Source organism: Capra hircus, chromosome 18 (genome assembly GCF_001704415.2).
Source record: "Capra hircus breed San Clemente chromosome 18, ASM170441v1, whole genome shotgun sequence".
In the NCBI taxonomy this organism is placed as follows: domain Eukaryota; kingdom Metazoa; phylum Chordata; class Mammalia; order Artiodactyla; family Bovidae; genus Capra; species Capra hircus.
In genome coordinates, this window is record NC_030825.1 from 34,110,997 (window position 1) to 34,129,930 (window position 18,934).

The 18,934-nt window shown below is 49.4% G+C and overlaps 1 protein-coding gene across 1 annotated transcript in view; it reads right to left on the minus strand.

Annotated features, from left to right (window-relative positions):
* Window positions 1–16,195, minus strand: part of CDH11 (cadherin 11) — a 152,418-nt gene extending 136,223 nt beyond the window's left edge. Inside the window, exon 1 of the mRNA XM_018062079.1 lies at window positions 15,968–16,195. The gene's annotated coding sequence lies outside the window, so the exon portion shown is untranslated. The remainder of the gene's footprint in view (window positions 1–15,967) is intronic.

Sequence of the window (18,934 nt, forward strand, 5' to 3'; positions counted from 1 at the left end):
GGAGTGAGCCACTGCCAGGAACGGTCCTGAGGAGGTCCCCCGAGGGTGTGGCTGGGTCCAGCACACTGGATGACCTCCATCTACACGCCCACGTCACCGCTCGGACAGATGTGGAGGAACGGTCACACCTCAGTAACTAGCCAACCTGGCACCTCGGCAAGAGGCATGATTATTCCCGACAAACTCATTTCTTGTTCAATTTGATATGAAAACTAAAGTCGTATTAGCACAATTTCTTGCATTCGAGAGCATGTGAACAGCATTCTCAACGCTCTCCTGCAGCAAGCCCAACGGAGCCCTGAAAGGAGGCACAAGAAAGCAGGTAAAGTTACTGTTTCCAAAACAGCTCTCTTTTCCATCCAAACAGGCCCCTCACAGGGAGGCGTGATCAGTGAACCAAGCCAATATGATCAATGTAACTCTCTCAGAGAAGGAAAACCATCTGCAGAAGAAATAGTCATCGAATCATGTCCCATGCAAATGTAAAAACGGGGGAAACAATACCAGAGGTAGTATCAATATTTTCAACATTAAGCAAAGACAGGCAATCTTTGAAAAGGGATGCTATTTCCATGAAATTAATTCATATTCTTGCCCATGAAGCTTTTCTTACTTCATTCTTTTAAAGAAGCATTTGTTTAAATGAGGCAGGAGACAGGTTTTGGAGGCTCTTTGCCAGAAAGTGAAAGTGAAAGTGAAGTCACTCGTGTCTGACTCTTTGCGACTCCACAGACGGTAGCCTACCAGGCTCTGCGATCCATGGGATTTTCCAGGCAAGAATACTGGAGTGGGCTGCCATTTAGCTGAGAACTAAATTCTGAGTCCCCAATGACCACCCATTTGGTATTAACTGTCCCAATGAAAATCTTAAGTCCAGGAGCTGGGTTCAGAGGAGAAAAATACAAGTATTCTCTGGGTCAAGTAGAGTGACTGACTTTTTTTTTTTTTTTTACTTTTTAAACAGATCTCAGCTGGTCTCCCAGATCCCTCCTGTGCGGGAGGAAATTTTCCATTGGAACCTTCTTACTCTACATAAGAGGAAACAAATCCAGACAAAGGAAGTGCATTCCCTCTTGTCCAAAGGTGAGTTGATGAACAAATTAGGGGTGAGAAAAAAGGATGGGTCAAGGGGAATACAGATGAGAATGCTCCAAGGATATGAGAGCAGATAAAGAAACACAAAACACAGAGACCCTGTGGACTTCGTCTCTTTGAACAAGATTTTGCCAGGTTGGTGTTTGCGATTGCATTTGTTTTCCTGTCCTAGCTTGGAGTGTCAAATCTGATGCCTCTTCGAGTCCTCTTCAAATCCTGTGTAGATGATTCGTTTATCTCTCAGAAACCTAGGTCCTTATTAATATGCATGATGGCAGCTGTAATTTGACTTTGCTATCCTCTCCCACCTTTGCTATCAGAAGGCAGGGAGGGCCCATTGATGGGCTTACATGTCTTCTCTCAACACCTCCTAGAAATACATGTGAACCCTGAGTGTCAAATAAATGTTCTGATGGGACACTCTTAGTGGCATCTTCCCTTCAGCGATGCCAGGGCTGGACAGGAACCAAAATATCAAGAGAGAACATGGATCGTGGAATCACAGTTTCTTTTCCGCCTAACCTATCTTTTAAAATATCTAAGTCATGAGCACAAGACATTAGACATAACATTCGGTGTCATCTTTAAATCAGCCTGGGCAGAGAGAAAGCCAAGAACCCGGCAATTCGGGATACATTAGAAAAGTCTCAGGAAAAGCTTTCTGGTTCTTTCATGTCCTGAGTTCAAAAGCTTTGTAACTGCCTATCAGTGTGAAGTTGGGGCTTCTACTTATGGAGTTTATTGGGAAGATTCAACGAGATAATCTCTAGAAGGCTCAGTCCCAGGCACTCAGTAAGCACTTCACGGATCATCCACCCCCATTCCTCACCGACAGCCAGTAGCAAGTTTCACGAACCTATCCTGGAAGCCTCTTAAGTCGGTCCTGTGATAACAGAGCACTGAAGAATGCAAAATCTTCCTGTTCGAATCCCCACTTGCCCCCTTACCAGATGTATGTATAACACTGGGGAAAGCTGTTCAACTACCCTGAGTCTTGGTGTCCATGTTTTATAAATGGGGATAATTATAGCTTCCAACTCATTAAGGTTGTAGGGAGGATGGATTGAGATAATTTGTAGGAAAGGCTGAGCACTGTGTGTGCACAGTAAAAGCTCAGTACATATCTGTGATTCTATTAATAAAAACGCTGCCCCCTAGTCCCGGCTTCCTGCCAATTCCCCTGTTTAGAGTCTCTGCCCCTTGCTACTATCAGTTCTTCTCAATGCTGGTCCAGATATAATTTAATACAGTATCGAACACAGCCTTCCCACCACCACCACTCTAAACTGGCAAAGGCTTAGGATCTGGGGAATGAAGTCCGAAGTCCTAAATGTGATGCGCAACATACTTCAGAGTCCCACTCACCACCCTGCGTGTGCACTCTGCTCACACAAATCATCCTGTGCATTTCCACCCTGGCGTTTTTGTCCACATGGAGGGCACCTTTTCCGGAATGCTGAGATGCAATGGTCAGAAGGCACCACGCCAGGTGATTTGTGGAAGAAGGTTTGAGAGCCAGACCATTTTAGAGCTGGAAAGGACCCAACAGGCCACTTTACAGATGAGGAAACTGAGGTTAAGTGGCTTGCCCAAGGCCACACAGCTATTTATCAGAATGCCAGGGTTTCACCAGGCTGGTCTGCCTGGAAGGAGGGAACCACAGGACAGCCTATTAGGAAAAAATCTGTCAGCAATTGGCCGCAGGCTTGCTGACAGGAGATCTTTCTCCATTCATGAGAAATGAGACAGAAGTTAAGCGCCCAATAAGGAAAGCACACAAGGTATGCCTCTCTCTAAGTGAAAACCAGGTCCCTCCCTGGCTTGTGATGCGGGCACGGCAGGAGGGGGTTGCTGGGATGAGGGCAGCTGAGATGATTCGGCAGGCTCCATCCCTCACTTCAAAGACATGTTCTCCCAGGCTGTCTTAGTCTCCTGACTAATGCTCCCAAACGCACCGTGGAGATTTGCTGAAGCTCAAGATTCTCTGAGGTTTGCAAGGAGGAATGGTGATGAATAAAACACAAGAATGGCCAATGCATTACTTCGAAGGCAAGTGTGCCCAGTTCTAACTGCTAAATTGCAATTTCCACTCTAAGGTAATAATACTAATAGTGACACTTCATTTATATAGTGCTTCTTAAGTTCCCGAGAATAATAATGAAAATGAAAACTACATCTTATACTACAGCTGTGTCTATATATGAAACATATACTGGAGTGAGACAGTTCAAGAGCCAACTCCCTTCCCTACTGGATTATTTCAGGACAAAGTGTTGTGGACTGGAACTGGCTGCATAAGGTACTTCTAATTTTCAATTTGGATTTGGAATTTAAACACAGTTTTGCTGCTATTGTCGAAGAAATATTGTTTTAAAAACCTCTAAATATGTCGTTAAATATTTAAAACCTTTAAACATTCATGCTTCCATAAGTTAGACACTGGAAAGATGCTAACTCTTGATATAGCTGCCCAACCAGCCTCACCTGTATTTGGTTAGTCCTTCTTGGTTTGTGGTCTGGATTTATGTCCATGGTGACCAGTCAGGGAGTACCACATAGAAGTTGAAAGGCATGGCTCCAAGAGTTCTGTGTGGCACAGTGATGCCTGGGTCAGGTCTGGGCAAGGGGCACCATCAACACAAAATCAAGCCATTCAGTGGTTTAACTACCTGGCCCAGCAGACAGGCCAGCAAGTCTTAGATGCTTAGAAACCCTGACCTTGCCCTGAAGGCTCCACTCCCTAGAAGTGTGATTCGGATTCCTTTCAACAGGGGTTGGACTGTCCTGGGATGACAGACCAATGGCAGAGGAAGCTTTTCTTTCTTTGCTGCCCCAACTCTCCCTGCTTTAAGCACTGCCAGCTTCCACCTGATCATCCAATCTTGGGGCCAACACAGGGGCCAGAGAGCTGGGAGGGTATGGGAGCCACCCCCCACCCCCAGAAACTGGGATGTGATGAAGTCATTTGTGGTGAGGAGGGGCATCCTTTGTGCTCCCGTCAATGCCTGGAAAGCTTGCATGTATTTGATCCTGGCTTCTCCGAGATGTTTGGCTCTGAATTCAGACTAGTCTTTTCTATCTGACTGCCTTTAGATTAGGAATACAATTTGGACTCTTGTCCCTGAATCTGGCCTTACTTTCCTCTGCATAATACTTTTTGGGGGAATTTTGCATTGGCTCCAGAGCCAGCATCCACGGGCCACTCTCCCACACAACCTGCCCTGTTCTTTCCAAGAGACCATTTGCCATCCACATGCCTAACAGTTATGTCATTTGCCATAGCTGCCTGTGTAAATTCCACTTCATCTACTGAGCCGTATCACTTAGCTTCCACCCAGGTTCTGATGTCCTGCCCAATTCTTGCTCAACCCAAATCGGACCATCCAATGTTTAATAAAGGTTTCCTCTGCTCTCTCCTCACACCTGAATATCTAACCATCTAGCCACGTTCTATCAGCATTTGAGAGGAACTCAAAATCCAGATTGCCCCTCACCATTGCAATGGATAAGTTTTCTTGCAGCAGTCTTGCAAGGATATCCAGGGATATGAAGCCTTTTTGGGTTTATTAGTTCAAAGCAACTCTGAGTAGCACATGGCTTGCAGGAAGACTAGTGAAGTGGTCAGGAACCTCAGGAGCCTCGACAATCAGAACCACAGACCAGATCCTGCCACAAACCTGGAGGAGGGCGTGGCAACCCATTCCAGTATTCTTGCCTGGAGAATTCCATGGACAGAGGAGCCTGGCAGGTCCATAGTGGGTCCATGGGGTTGCAAAGAGTCAGATACAACTGAGCGACTAAGCACAGCACACAGCACAGAGGGCGCCGCCACGGCCCCCACTGAACGTGGGTAGTGACAGCTTTCTCTTGCACTCTGGTCACTCCTGGATGCCGGATGACACAGCAGCCACTCCACAGTGACCAGAGTGGGTTCTTCACGGTCAGCATCCACGGGCTACTTCATGGCCGGGGCTTGTGGGTGTGCTTGTGTGGGTGTGCACACACACAGGCACAGAAGTGTAAGAACCTGATTCCAAGTTTAAAACACACTAGGAAGTAGGTGCTGAGTCATCATTCTACCTTCCGGGAGAGAGAGGACACAGACTCTGGCCCTTGAAGCCTGTGGAGAGGAGAGAGGGCAGTCTTTCTACAGAGGGTGTTATTGTGGGTTATCTCCAGACTTAGGAAGGCGATTCGGGTGCTATGAAGCCACACAAACAAGCAAACAAAACGGCAACCATGCATTACGAGGAAGGAGTAACATGAAGAATACTGTATTCCAGGGCACGCGTGTGTGCCTAGTCACTTCAGTTGTGTTTGACTCTTCACAACACTGTGGACTGTAGCCCACCAGGCTCTTCTGTCCTTGGGATTCTCCAGGCAAGAATACTGGAGTGGGTTGCCATGCCCTCCTCCTGGGGACTTCCCAACCCAAGGATCGAACCCACATCTCGTATGTCTCCTGCATTGGCGGGCAGGTTCTTTACCCACCAGCACCACCTGGGTAGAATGACTCAAAAGGAGTGTCTTCTGTGGTTAACAAGGTGCTGTCCCTGCTTCTGTTGGGTTTGTTGTTCTTGCTGTTTTTCATAAGAAAGGTAGGTGTGTAAGTAAACCAAACTATTGCATGGTTAGAGGGATGACAGATATTCTGCATAAGAGACTAAAGGTTTAAACTTAAAAACATTTTGATATGTAATGTAACAGAGATAATAAAAAACAGCAACCTCATTCCATGTACTCCTTAAACACTTTCATATATTAATATTTAGTATCAGAAGCACACCTGCAAGGTTGGTATTACTGACCCAGTGTTACAGATGAGGACATGGCTGCTTGCACAGCCGGGAAGCAGCAGGGCCAGGCTTTGAAGCCAGGCAGCCTGATGCCCTCACATGGCTGAAGGTGCCGTATTATGTCTTCTGTGTACAGGGACAGGTGGGAAAATGGGGCTTAACAGCAGCACACCAGGAAAAGCCAAGAAATAAACTGTGGAGCACAAGTCCTCTGGGTGATGTGGCTGGCAATGAAAGCTAATGTAATGTAGCCTCGGGCTGCAATCAGAGAAGCGCAGAGCGAGCTGACAGTCTAAGCTGCCTCTAGATCTCTGTGCTCAGTCTCGCTGTCTGAGGAGGGCAAAAAGGAGACAGGTGTCCGTTCTGGAGACGGGAGACAGAGACGGCATCCTGGAAGACCACTCAGATACTGAACAGCTGCAACAGGGAGGGAGAAATCTATCTATCCCTCGCTGACATCAAAGGCTCATACCCAAGAGTACAACCTCTGGGGACACAGAGTTTGGATCAACCCTAAACGTGTTTCTAAATGTGGAAGTCCCTAATGCCTTGGCGGTCTGTGCCCAGGGATGAGGAACTCCGTGTGACTAGTGACGCTCTGGCTATCACTGGCATGCGGAGCCAGGCCTGCAGGGCCTGGTGGCATGAGGTGTTACTCCAGTTGGTCTCTTGGGTCCCTCCCACCCCGTGCAGGAGTGCAATGGTTTTTGTTTTTTTTTTTCCCTTCCCCACACCATCCTTGATCACTGAACTGCATGTGGCTCATTCTTACTGTGGTCCTCCTTGCTTATACTTCCTTTGGGCACTGGCTGTATGCAGCCTTGAGATTTTAGTATGTTCTTCACCAGCGATATTGTCAGCTCTCTGAGGAAAGGCCCTGTGATTTGATCATTTCAGTGTTCCCAGCCCAGGCCTTTCATTAAAGTAGGGGACAATGAAATGAGTTTCAGATGCAGTGCAAACCAAACCCTGCCAGCGGGCCCTGTGAAAGCTTACAGGTGGCAAAGTGGTGATGCCACTCTTACTGTTATTTAGGCAAACTCAGAATAGAGATATTAATGGTAGATATCTATAAAGCAGGACAGAGCTGAAGGGTGAAATCAAACGGTATATACGGCAAAATATTGTCAAATGACACTGGATTGGCTAACCATGACCTCAAAATATTAAAGATTCATACAAAGTTCCATGTTTAGATGTTACAACTTAACTGCCAAATACTATTATAGGGGCCATCTGAACTAGTGATATGTTTAAATCATAATCAGACCACAGGTATATCAACTCTAAAAAAATAAATAAAAACGCCTTTGCTTTTAGATAGTGGTAAGAGAGAGGATTAAAAGCCAAGACCACCCACTTCTTATTCCACCTGCTGCTAGATTACCATGTGATATTAGGCGAGTCATGGTCCTTCTATGGGCCCCTGGACCCTCATCTCTGAAAGATCGTTGATGAGGATAGCCAACAGCTCAGTTAAGTGACTTCAGACACCTGACTCCTGAGAATTCTGCTTTAAAGTGAGATGTCCAATTTCCATTTAGGAAACAGGAAGTCCAATCACTCTACAGTGGTTAGACCATGATAGGGACTCTGATTTAAGATGCCACATGTTTAGGGGGGACAATGACAAAACAGAATGGAAGCAGATGTGAGAGATGAGGATGGTGAAAGGTCTGTAATCTCATCAGGTTAGCTGAAGCCCTGAATGGGAGAGAACCCTGACGCAGGTTAAGTTGGCTGTCGGATGCCTGACTTTTAATCTCAGCTTTGCCAATTAACAATGATAGAACGCTGGACATTTCCGGGGTTTTTTCCTCTGTAAGATGCTAGCAATTATCTTAACCAGCTCATAGATTGCTGTAGATAATTCTCACATTTTAGAATGTCCTTAGCATAGTGCCTGAGTCTAGCTTAGTACTCAATGCATGATGGATTTTAACTGTTATCAGATGCCATTTTCCAGTATTTGTAGGGCTTTCAGAAGGAAAAAGTGCCGGGGAGCAGGGCAAAGAGACTACTGGGAGAAAGTTACAGCAGAAGAGATCTTAGCTCCTTATATGATGGGATATGTTAATGAACAGAGTTAATGAGTCGCCTCTGGTGTCATGGGTTTCCTGAGATGTCGTTAGCGGGCTGTCATCAGGACATTTAAGAAGCTGCAGGATCAATGACAAGCAGAAACCCTGCAGAGAGGAGAGTTCGACCATAAGATCTCAGAGGCTCCTTTAATGGACAACATCTGGGAGCTTGTAGGGGCACAGGGTCAAGCCGTCAACTCAGCTCTCTGTCCCACTGCTCTTCTCCAGGAAGCCGAGGAGGCCCGGGATTGCAACACACATCACACATGACAGGAAACTGCTGGCCTGTGGGGTCAGCACGGGCTTGGACACCTAGCTCCGGCCTGGTGAGCTAGGACGAGTGTCTCGAATCCTCCTGGGGGGTCACTCTCCCGACTTGTAAAGTGGAGATGACAGTACCCTCCTCACAAGGCGCCTGCACACAATACAGGAGGTACCTGGAGCACGGGCCTATCTCATCAAGGTGGCCCTCTCCCCTGGCCTTTTCCAGGCAAACACAGGCAGCGAGTGCCTCACTCTCATGGTGCCACGTCCTCAGGAGGGAATGCAGGAGGGCCTGGGGCAGGGACAGACAACGCAGGAAAGCTGCAGGTGGAGCACAGCAGGGCAACCTGGAAGGACTAGGCGCTTTGGAAGCTGCAGCCTGATGGTGACGCTGGGGTGAGAACAGTTGGAATGCCATGAAGGGCTGCATGGGGGCAGGGATTCCTGTTATTTTTAATCCAATGCCAAATCACTGTGCTTCTGCCTGGGCCTGAGGAGGACCACAGACCGGGCAAGCGCTTTTGCAAGTCTCAGTCTTTCCAGGAGTCAGACTGTCACAGCTCATCCTCCTGAAAACCCCAAACTACACTTACCTGAAAAACAAACAGGAATATTCTGGAAAATGGTGACAATTTATCAAGAGACTAATTATCATTTTAGCTAGTCTGGAATAGTAATGAGTCCCTTTTAAAGAGAGGCAGACCTTGCGATGAATATCTCAACATCACAGGCTTAGCCAACTTTCCCAGTAAGATATAACTTCAGGGCAACTTTCCACAGCAGCCCATATGTAAAAATGAGCAGGGGAAAATGCAAAGGTATCGAGGAGGCAGGCACTTTTCAAAAGCCGTAATTATCTCTAAAATCTTGACTGCCTTTTGAATATTTTAAATGGAAGAGGGATGGATCACTTAAACTTCTGAAATATATTTTTTTAAAAAAGGCAGGTTCTAATAAACAATTCATCACTAATTGGGAGGGCCCTCAAACCAAAGGGAAAGTTTAGTGCAGGATTTTGGCCAAATAATCATGGGAAGAACTTCTACCTGCTATGGTTAGTCTATAAATGTGAAGCCCAGGTCTCTTTCTGAGAAGACAAAAAGTCCCATGCAGTTACTGAGCGCTCATGAACCAGACACTGTACCCAATTTTTCTGTTATCTTATAGCAATCCCAGGACATGGATATTATGACTAGGTCCATTTTCACAGATGAGGTAGCTGAGTCGGAGAGAAGTTACTTAGCTCAGTCTTGGGTTCCTACTTTGCAGGCGGTGGAGCTGGAACTGAGAAGAATCAGACTGCTGGGCAGGGCTGGAACCAGGGTGAGTCAGGTGAGGCTCCGTCCGTGGGCACAAAATTTAAGGAGATGCCAATAAACTCAGTTGCAGTTACTGCTAAGTCACTTCATCGTGCCCGACTCTTTTCAACCCCATGGACTGTAGCCCACCAGGCTCCTCTGTCCATGGGATTCTCCAGGCAAGAATACTGGAGTGGCTTACCATGCCCTCCTCCAGGGGATCTTCCAGACTCAGGGATCAAACCTGCGTCTCTGATGTCTCCTGCTTTAGCAGGCAGGTTCTTTACCACTAGTGCCGCCTGGGAAACCCCCAAAACTCAGTGACTCAAGATAAATAATATTTTTAGGAAATATTTCAAAAATCAAGATCACTAGGGGGAAAACCTCCATGATGAGCAAAATATCAACATTTTAAATGCAGTCGGGATCTAAATCTGCACTTGCCTGTCTTCACCTCACTCTCCTCACCCTGATCTTGGCCTGACTGCTCGGCAATACTGACTCCGCGTCTGAACAGGTGGTCCAGGCCTCAGGAATGATGGAAATAGGGCCGACTGTTCGGTGCGTGACAATCGGCGACACATACCCAGAGATCACGGTGGGGGTGAATGCAGTGTAATCAGATACACTCTGTCCGTCCGGCCTTTATCCGTGCTTGCTCTTCCTGAGAATGAAAGAGCATGCATGGCTAGAACGCAGCTCTGAGTTCCCACTGCTCTCACCGGTGGAGCCTCATGATGCTGAGAAGAGACCTCTGTGTGTCTTAAACTAAAGCCAGGGCAGGGCTTCCATTGCTCCAGTTGCCACGTCAGGTGGTCATCAAGTTGGGGAAGATGCTGCATCTGAAGACATTTTCTTCCGGGAAAAGTGAACATGGAGGAGTAATCTTAATTTGTGAAATCATGCCAGCGCAGAGGACCGTGTCAGGAGGATTTCTGGCAAATAAAGAAGTTCATGGAGGAAGTGAAGGTTTTTCTTCAACTGGAACAACCAGGGGAAAGGCAGAAAAAGGCAGTGCTTATTCACAGTATCCTTTGACAAGTATTCAGTGCCAGAAGGCAGGAGAATAAGGCTCTGGCCACTGTTTACCGTGGCCTGTGGAGCTGTTTATGCCAGCTTTCTGGATTCAGCACCTCGCATGGTCTAAATGAGTAGAAAAAGGGAGGAAAGAAGAGAGAGACACCAGAGCCTGACCTGCCATGAGAAAGGGCATCCGTAGTCTCTCCCACACTCTTTTCTCCCCCCTCCTCTTTCTTCTTTTCTTCTCTCTTAAAACTCCCATCTCATTTAACATCCTGCGTACTAGCCTCTCTGCCTGAGCAAAAAGCTTGACCATAGAAACTCTGAGAACAATGCTTTGTCTCAATAAGCATCTCAGAACTCTGCAACTGTCAGACGACTAATTAAACCAAATAACAGTGAAATTTTGCCTCCAGTTCTAACAAACGTGCATTATTCACAAGCACTTAGAATTTAAAAGTGCCTTCCTTTTTAAAGTTAAATAAACTGTCCGGGAGGTAAGTGAGCTTTGGTTTACAAAACACTTTGTCTTACTTTCAACTGAGTTACTTAATACTCCCTCCCATAATCTATTTCCATTGATTCCTCCTTCATCAACTGCTCATGCATTCCAACATACTCAGAGCTGCAAAGAACTCCATTGCTGATTCACCAGGGAGGCAACTATATTCAGTTTTAAAGAAAAAAAAAGATACAAATAAGAATCCACTTAAGCCAGTAATTTTTTTAAAATAGAGCTTTCCTCTTAATTATAATATAGCATTAGGTTTTTTTTTCTGTTTCATTCTTCTTCTAAATTCATAATGATACTATCAAACAGTAACAAATATAAATTTGTGCAGCCTGGAATATGCAATTTAATCATAAGCAGTAATTTCCATATCACAGAGGAGGGAAAAAAAAAGTCAGATGATTAAACTCCAGTGCATGAGGACCAATCTTGAATTAAATTTTACTCTGCTAAAGTTAGGTTTTGTACATCAATATCAAGAATGGTTTAAAGGTAATAGTAAAACATTTACTGTTATATTAAAACTCCGTGCCCCAAAGTGTTTACCAAAGATCAAACTGCTGTTCTTTTTTTGCAAATTAAAAATGCCTTGCAGACATCTTCAAAACCTCTTGAAAGAATAGGCAATGTTATCACAGCAATCTCACTAATATTTCCTTTCTTTACTCCTTCCCTTCCCCCTTGGAGCCTGAAATGATGCTTTTTTGCAGGGAAAAAAAAAAAAAAGGAATCAGAAAACCCTCCATATCACTGCCTCAGTGAGAACTGACCTTGTTTATTATACAGTTCAGCCCCCCTCATCACCTGCTCAGAGGATTTCAAGATTCAGATTTTGCAACTTTCTAGAAAACTCCAAGGTGGGAAGAAGAGACTGAAGGTAACGGGATCCACGGACTAGAAAGATGTTAATCCTGACAAACTGCTGAAGCAGTAGCCTGAACCACAGCTAGATTGAATTCGGTCTCTCCTGAGAGGTCCAGACAAGGCCGGTGGTAACAAAACTGCTTTTCATGGTGCCCTCAAAAGCAGATGGGCCCCAGGCACACAGCTGGAGCAAGGCGCCATTGCCCTCTAGTGGCCAGAAGTGCAATCTTCCGCGAAGGAACCCATTTCCAGAGACGCACAAGGCTCTCAATGTCAGGGCAAAATTATAGCAGAAGATGTTTAATTATCCTCCTCGAGTGTTTTCTTTAGTTCTTCTTTGCCCATAGAGGAGGCTGTGGATGGATATCATAGTAGTACTGATGGAAACCTCACTCTTACTCATACTGGTACAACAGAATTTGTCCAACTTTCTCCAGCTTTAAAAAAAAATTTTTTTTCACCAGACCTGTTGATGTTTCTCCCCTATTCCCTTAAATCACACACACAAACACACACACACACACACACACACTCACACACACACACAGAGCACCAAAGACATTTACATATTTCAGGGACAATAACTTTGAACCAAAAAGACTGACAACTACAGTGGCTGGTAAATCTATGTCAGGGGTTCTTGACATATCAGGTAACTTTGTATGAAACAAGGACCAATTGCATAAGGGAGGAAATATTCCAAGTACATTTCAATCTCTTAAATCACTGGCTGGTGAATTTACACAATAGTGAGATTATTCTAGTAAGGAAAAAAAAAATGTACAAGATAGTAGTTATTCTGCAAATTTTGACAGTTAAAAAAAAAGGTTGGCTACCGACTTTTAAACTCTTTAGACCACTGTCTTATCATTATTATTTAATGATAAGGTATTCCTATGATCAAAGTGAAAGAAATCAATATTGAAAAAAAACTTAAAATGATCATGTTTCTGGAAGTTCTGCCTACATAAATGTGTAGAAAATGAAGGCAGAGTAAAATCAGATTTGCAGATCTCCTTTAGATGGTTCCGAAAATAGCTTTGAATATCACAGATCAAAGTTTACGTTAACTGTCAACTTCATAAGTCACAGACGTTCACAGGCAAGGTTCTGAGACACACTATGCTCAAGGGAGTGTAGCTCTGGCATTGTAAATCAAGCTTTGAGGTCAAAGTCATGGCATTTCCCATATGAGGATCCCCAAACCAGAATCTTAACAAAGCAGCCGTGTAATTCTATTCAAAGTGGAAGAAAAACCATGAATTATGAAGACAAGTGCATTAAAGGAGCATGAAATTGATCCGTATTCCCCCAAATCACAGCATGGCTCTCCAACCCTGCCCCCACCCCTTTTCCAGAACAAACAAACATACACACATCCACAGCCACCACTGCGAAGAGGAACCTTGAGTTCTGGGTCAAAAAAAAAAAAAAAAAAACCAAAACAGTTGTAACTTTAAAAAAAAATTCTCAAATTAACAAAAGATTGCATCTTAATTGAAAACAGAATTTGCATTTCTAGTAATTTTACTGTCTAGCGTTCAGATAAGAATGCAGACCATAATGAAAGTTCTGAAGTGCTATCAAGATGGTCCACTGCTTCAATTAGAGCTACTTCCAAAGCCTATTTTTCTAGTAAGCAGCAAGCTCAGTTTGAGTAAATCCACATGCCTGGGCCTCAACAGACTATCCTATCTCAGTCCTTCCAATGCACCTCCCTCCCCCAAGGGTGGGGAGGGTTTTGTTTGTTTGTTTTTCCTAACAACATAATAAAATGACCAACTTATACAGACTCCAAAACAACATGGAAAAAAAAATCATCATAATAATTTTGAATAATAAAATGTGACTGCAAGACATTTTAAATGTATTAATTTGCATTGTTTCAGAAACAGCATGTAGAACTAATTCTCACTCAAGGCAACTTTCCCGTCCTGCCAGATGCTTTTCCTTGGTCTGTACTTGAAAACTACTCACATTCCATTGTCCTGGGCAGGATTTCAGTCTTGCGGAGAGGTTTGAATTCTAGGGCCTACTGGCCAACTGTAAAACTTTGAATCAGAGCTCATGACTAAGGAACTTCAGTGAGCAGGAGCTTCAGGGTCCCACTGGCCTTGGCCCCAACCCTCTGTCTCTCTGTTTTGCAACTTTATTCCTTTGTTCTACTGGACTGAGACCAGGCTCTCCTGGGCAGTGATTACTTCTGGATTCTGCTGTCTGAGTCTCTGTATTTGTAGGAAAAATAATTCCAGGATTAATGAAATGAAGGTCAGCCCCATCTCTTCTCTCTCATCGTATTAGGCTCTAGCTCTCCGAGCCCCGCGTGGCAAATGTGCTGATGCGATGATGCTGGCGGATCCTCGCTCCTGAGAACACTTCTACGTCCCCTTCCCTGGGAAATCCAGACACCCCGCAAAACCATCGATGCCTGCAGCAAGCCCAAGTGAAAAAGACATCGACCCGTGTCCTCTCACCAGATTAATCACTGTGGCTTCCCTGTGATTAAACTGAAAACTTATTCTGCTTCATATAAAAACGATAGGAATGATCGGAAGAGGAAAACAAGGCGCGATTTCAGAGCCACCCGACAAAGGTTTGTTTAGAGAGGGGAGACTTTACAGGCATGTCTATACCTTCATGCAGCAGGGTTTTAGAAACAACCTTCCACCCCACCCCTAGGAACGACCCGTCGCCATGCAGAGGTGGCGTTATTAAATGATGAGAAGATGCAATTTCTTAATAGCAGTGCGATGGCCCGTGAAATCCCTGCTGCATTATCAGCAAAGCAACAGGGCTTTTCTTCTTCAAGCATTTAGAAAACCTTTCACGCGGGAGAAGAAGGCGTGCGGACACCAACGCTCCCTACCCCACCCCGTCCCCACTTCCACCCTCACCCCCAGAAAACGAGGAACAAGGCCTTGGCAAGAAATGGGATGAAGAAGCGCGACCTGGGGGGGGGGGGAGGTGACGCTCGCTGACCCCACTTTCTCTGGGGACTCTTTCTTCATAGCACCAGGCGGGCCCCCGGGGTGTAGGGGGAGAGGGTTGCTCTCCTCGCCGCCCCCACATCCTGCGGGTTTCTCCAGGCTCCTCACTCGCCGCTCGGGTTCGGGGCAAAGATGCGGGAGGGAAGCCGTGCGCGCGGAGCTGGAAAGGCTCGGCGCACTCCGGGAGGAGGCGCAGGCTGCGGGGAAGGCTCGCTTCGCAAAGTTAACGTTGACCCGGGCAGGCTGCGCCAAGCCTCAGCCAGAGCGAGCCCGAGCCTGAGCCGCTCACGTATCGCCCCTGGAGCTGGCGGGAGCTGACACACTTCCCCCGGAGCCCCCCGAAGACTCTCCGGCTTGAAGGCTGGAGCGCGCACCGCAGTCAGCAAGCCGCCCCCCCCCACCCGCCCCCGAGCCGCAGTCAGCGGACCCAAACCCACGCTCTAAAAGTGCGGGGAAATCGCCGACCCGAGCTGGGTTCCTGCCGTTTTCCGGGGCTTCCCCGTCGATCTCGATGGAGGAACTGAGTCCCCGGGAGCGCTCGGTCGGGATAGGGGAGGATGGGGTAGGGACCCTGCAGAGCACGGTCATGTCGTCGCTTTTGGGAAGAGGCGCAGCGCGGGCGGGAGGGCACGGCGCTGGGGGCGACTTTCCCCGGGAGACCTGACCGGGGGCGGTCGGCGCGTCCGGGGTGCAGCTCTGCAGCCTCCAGCTCCAGCCGGGTGCAAAGCCCCTCTCTCGAGGCCTCGGCGCAGACCCGCTAAAAGACCGGAGCTGCAGGGAGAGACTGGAGCGCACATCTGGCGCCTCTGCCCCCTGAGCTGCCCGCGCCCACAACTGGCTCCCTTCTTCCTTTTCGATTTTTAAACAAATCTTCTCTTACCTCCGCCCTCCCCAGTGCGCTTAGCATTTGTGAAACCTTGTCGAGTCAGTCCTTCCCCCCCACACACACCCCACTCGCCAGACATTCTCATCCAGAGATCAACCCACCCCCCGCACCCACCCCAAAGAAGCCCCATCCAGGCGAGAGGAAGGCACTGGCGGCGCGCCTCACCTGGGGCCCCGGAGGGTGGGCGCGGGATGCGGGCCGTCGGTCCCTGGCGCAGGGTGAGCGCAGCGGTGTCAGCCCCGGCCCCTGTCCGGGTCCCATTCACAAGTCGGCGGCGGCTGCGAGCGGCCCCCGCGGCATCTGCTCGCGACGCTCCCCTCGGCTGGCGGCGGCCGCGGAATGAGCCGCCGAGCGCGCTAGTGGCAGGAATGAGAAACCGGGGGGAGGTGGCGGGCGGGGGGGTGGGGGCGGAGAAGGAGGGAGGCCGCCGCGGGGAGGGAAGGAAAGGGCGGGGGGGCGGAGAGGAGCCGAGGCCGCAAGACACGGCTAGCCGGGCCTCGCAGAGGCTGCGGGGGCCAGCCAGTCCGCGCCCCTCCCCCCAGGGACCCCCGGGATGTCAGCCCGGGGATTCGTGGCCACCCTCCTACCCCGCTCTGGGTCGCCGCACTCCGGATCCCCTGGGTCTCAGATGGAGTCTGGAGCGGCTGAAGTTGGGCTCCAGGGACGCACAGCCAATCAGGGAGGGCGGCAGAGGAAAGCTGGGGAGGGCTCCGGGGCCCCTCTTTCCTCCTTCGCCCAAATCCGCTCCAGCTGGTCAGGCTGGGCCCTGGCCCAGGAGGCTTGGGCGGTGGGTAGGGGGGAAAGTATCGCCCAAGTGGGGGAGGCAATCGGGAACTGTTCCGCCTCACTCCACCACCCCACGTTCCAAAGATCCCTCCACGTCGGCGGCTTCTGCCCTGCCCCCTCTCTCCATCCCTAGCAAACTCTGCTAAGGGTGCGGATGGTGAAACCTGGAGGAGGGAGACTTTGGACTTGGGGAGAGCCACGTCTCCTTCTATCCCAGGTCTCCCTCCCGCCACCCATCTCCAAAGCCCAGTGTGCGTAAGGGGAACGGGGCCGGGGACGGGGGGCCAGGATCGCCTAACCAGGGTCGGCCCGGCCCCCGCCCCAGGCAGGTAAGTGGCCCCGCCCGCACGAAGGGTCACTTGTTGCCTCAGGCCCCTTCGCTGCGCGCCCCACCCCAGGCTCCGTGGAGAGTGCGGTTCTGCGGGAGACCCGGCCTAAGGACTCAGTGCCCGCATCCTTCCTGAGTCCTGCCCTGTACCCCTCTAAGTAGACTCCTTGGAAGAAAGGCCCCCAGGCCTGCTTCCTGCCCTTGGGAGTCGCCGGGAGAAAACGCTGGCCGGGCCTGGGCTTCGGAATCACGCCAGGGACTGGGCGGGGCGCTCGTGCCTCGGGGAACTGCATTGGGACCCGCACACGCTGCCGTCCCGAGGGAGGAAGGGGGACAACTGTGACCGGAGGGGGACCCCTGGCCGGAACAAGTTTCTCGGGTAGGAAGTGGCGAGAAAAGCAGAGGTGGAGGGAAGATGAAGCAGCAAAAGGATAACTGGAATCCTGGGAGGGACTGCGATGAGGACCGAAAAGGAGTGATGGGCTCGCCAAGAAGGGGGAGGGGCGAGAGGGGTGCAGTCGGGCCGAGGGATCAACATTAAGAGGTCGAAAAAGGAATAGAGCGCCTCGGACAGCGCGCGAACGGGGAACTGAACTGGAGAGGTGGCGGGACCCAGGGGGGCGACCAAGGCCCGCCTCCGGGCTCCCCGCCCGGGGCTCCCGAGCCCGCGTAGCACCAGGAGCCCGGGCGTCCGCACGCGGCGCCCGGGATGCGCGCGGGGGCGGGCGGCGGGGCGGGGCCACCGGGTGCCACGCCCCCGCCCCCCGGGCGCCGCGGGCTGCTCGGCGGTTCCGGGATCCCCGAGGCGCAGGAGGCCGCCCGCGCCCGCGTCCGGGGCCGAGCCGCCGAGTCCTTCGCCCTTAAGCTGCCGGTTCCTGGGCTGGGGGTGAGGCCGCCGAGTTTGCCATTTCTCATTTCTTTTGCTCTTAAGTGCACCCCCCCCCCTTTTCTTCCCGAAGGTCGCAGGGAGACAGGGCTCAGGGCGCCAGGTACCCTCTCTCGCCGCACAGGTGCCCACGCGAGGCCCGCGTGAGGCCGAGGAGGCGGCGCGCTTTCCCGGGAGCGCAGTGAGCGGGCCGCGGTGCCTGTCTCTTCTCCCTCCTCAGGTCGGTCCCTCACCCCGCGGAGCCCCTTCCGCACCCTACCTGCGTCCTGTCTTAGCGTCTCTGGTCCTGTCCGTTCACCTTCCACCTCTGTGTTCTAAGCCCTGAAACCTGGAGTGTCTCCTAGGCCTCGGCCAAGGTCCCCAGCCTCTAACGGGGCAGAGCACGGTGATGGGGGCTCTGAGTCCCACGGCAGGAGGGAAGGGGCCCGCTCTCCCTCAGAGATCCTCGCGTTTGGCTCTTTGTCTCCTGCCGGTGGTCTGAATTTTCTCATGCTTTCCACGTAAGTGTACGTGGGAACAGGAAGGGAATGTGAAGGACTCTTCGGTCTAATTGCAGGTATACAAAAATGTCGAGGATCATTCATGATGGTTAGGACATGACTTGATCCGTGAGAAAAGTCATTATTTCCATTTTGGAGGTACAACCAAGGAAGGGCCTCGTGTCACATGTGACCTGACGTTATACGGAATATATCCTTTGCCTTTGTTCCAGAATTCGTCAAGTGACAGCAGTTTGGTGGTGGTGAGATTTTTTTTTTAGACGAGGGGTCCCGTGGTCCATGGCCTGTTAGGAACCAAAAAGCAGGACAGAAGCAAGCTTCATCTGCCACTTCACAATTGCTCCCCATCTCAGGCATAACCAGCCAGTCCCTGCTCTCGCTGACCCCCGCCCCCCGCCGTGGAAACGTGTGTTCCACAAAACGGTCCCTGGTGCCACAGAGGTTTGGGACTCTCCTGTGAATGATAACATCATTGGATTTTAAAAAGTATGTTAAAAATCGTTTGGTAGATTTTTACTGACATTGCACACCTGAATCAGATGGAACTCCGTGTAGAAGGGCTGTCAGTATTCCTTTGCACAAACCAGCAGTTTTATGCCTGGGTGTCTACTTAAGACAACTAGAAACTAATG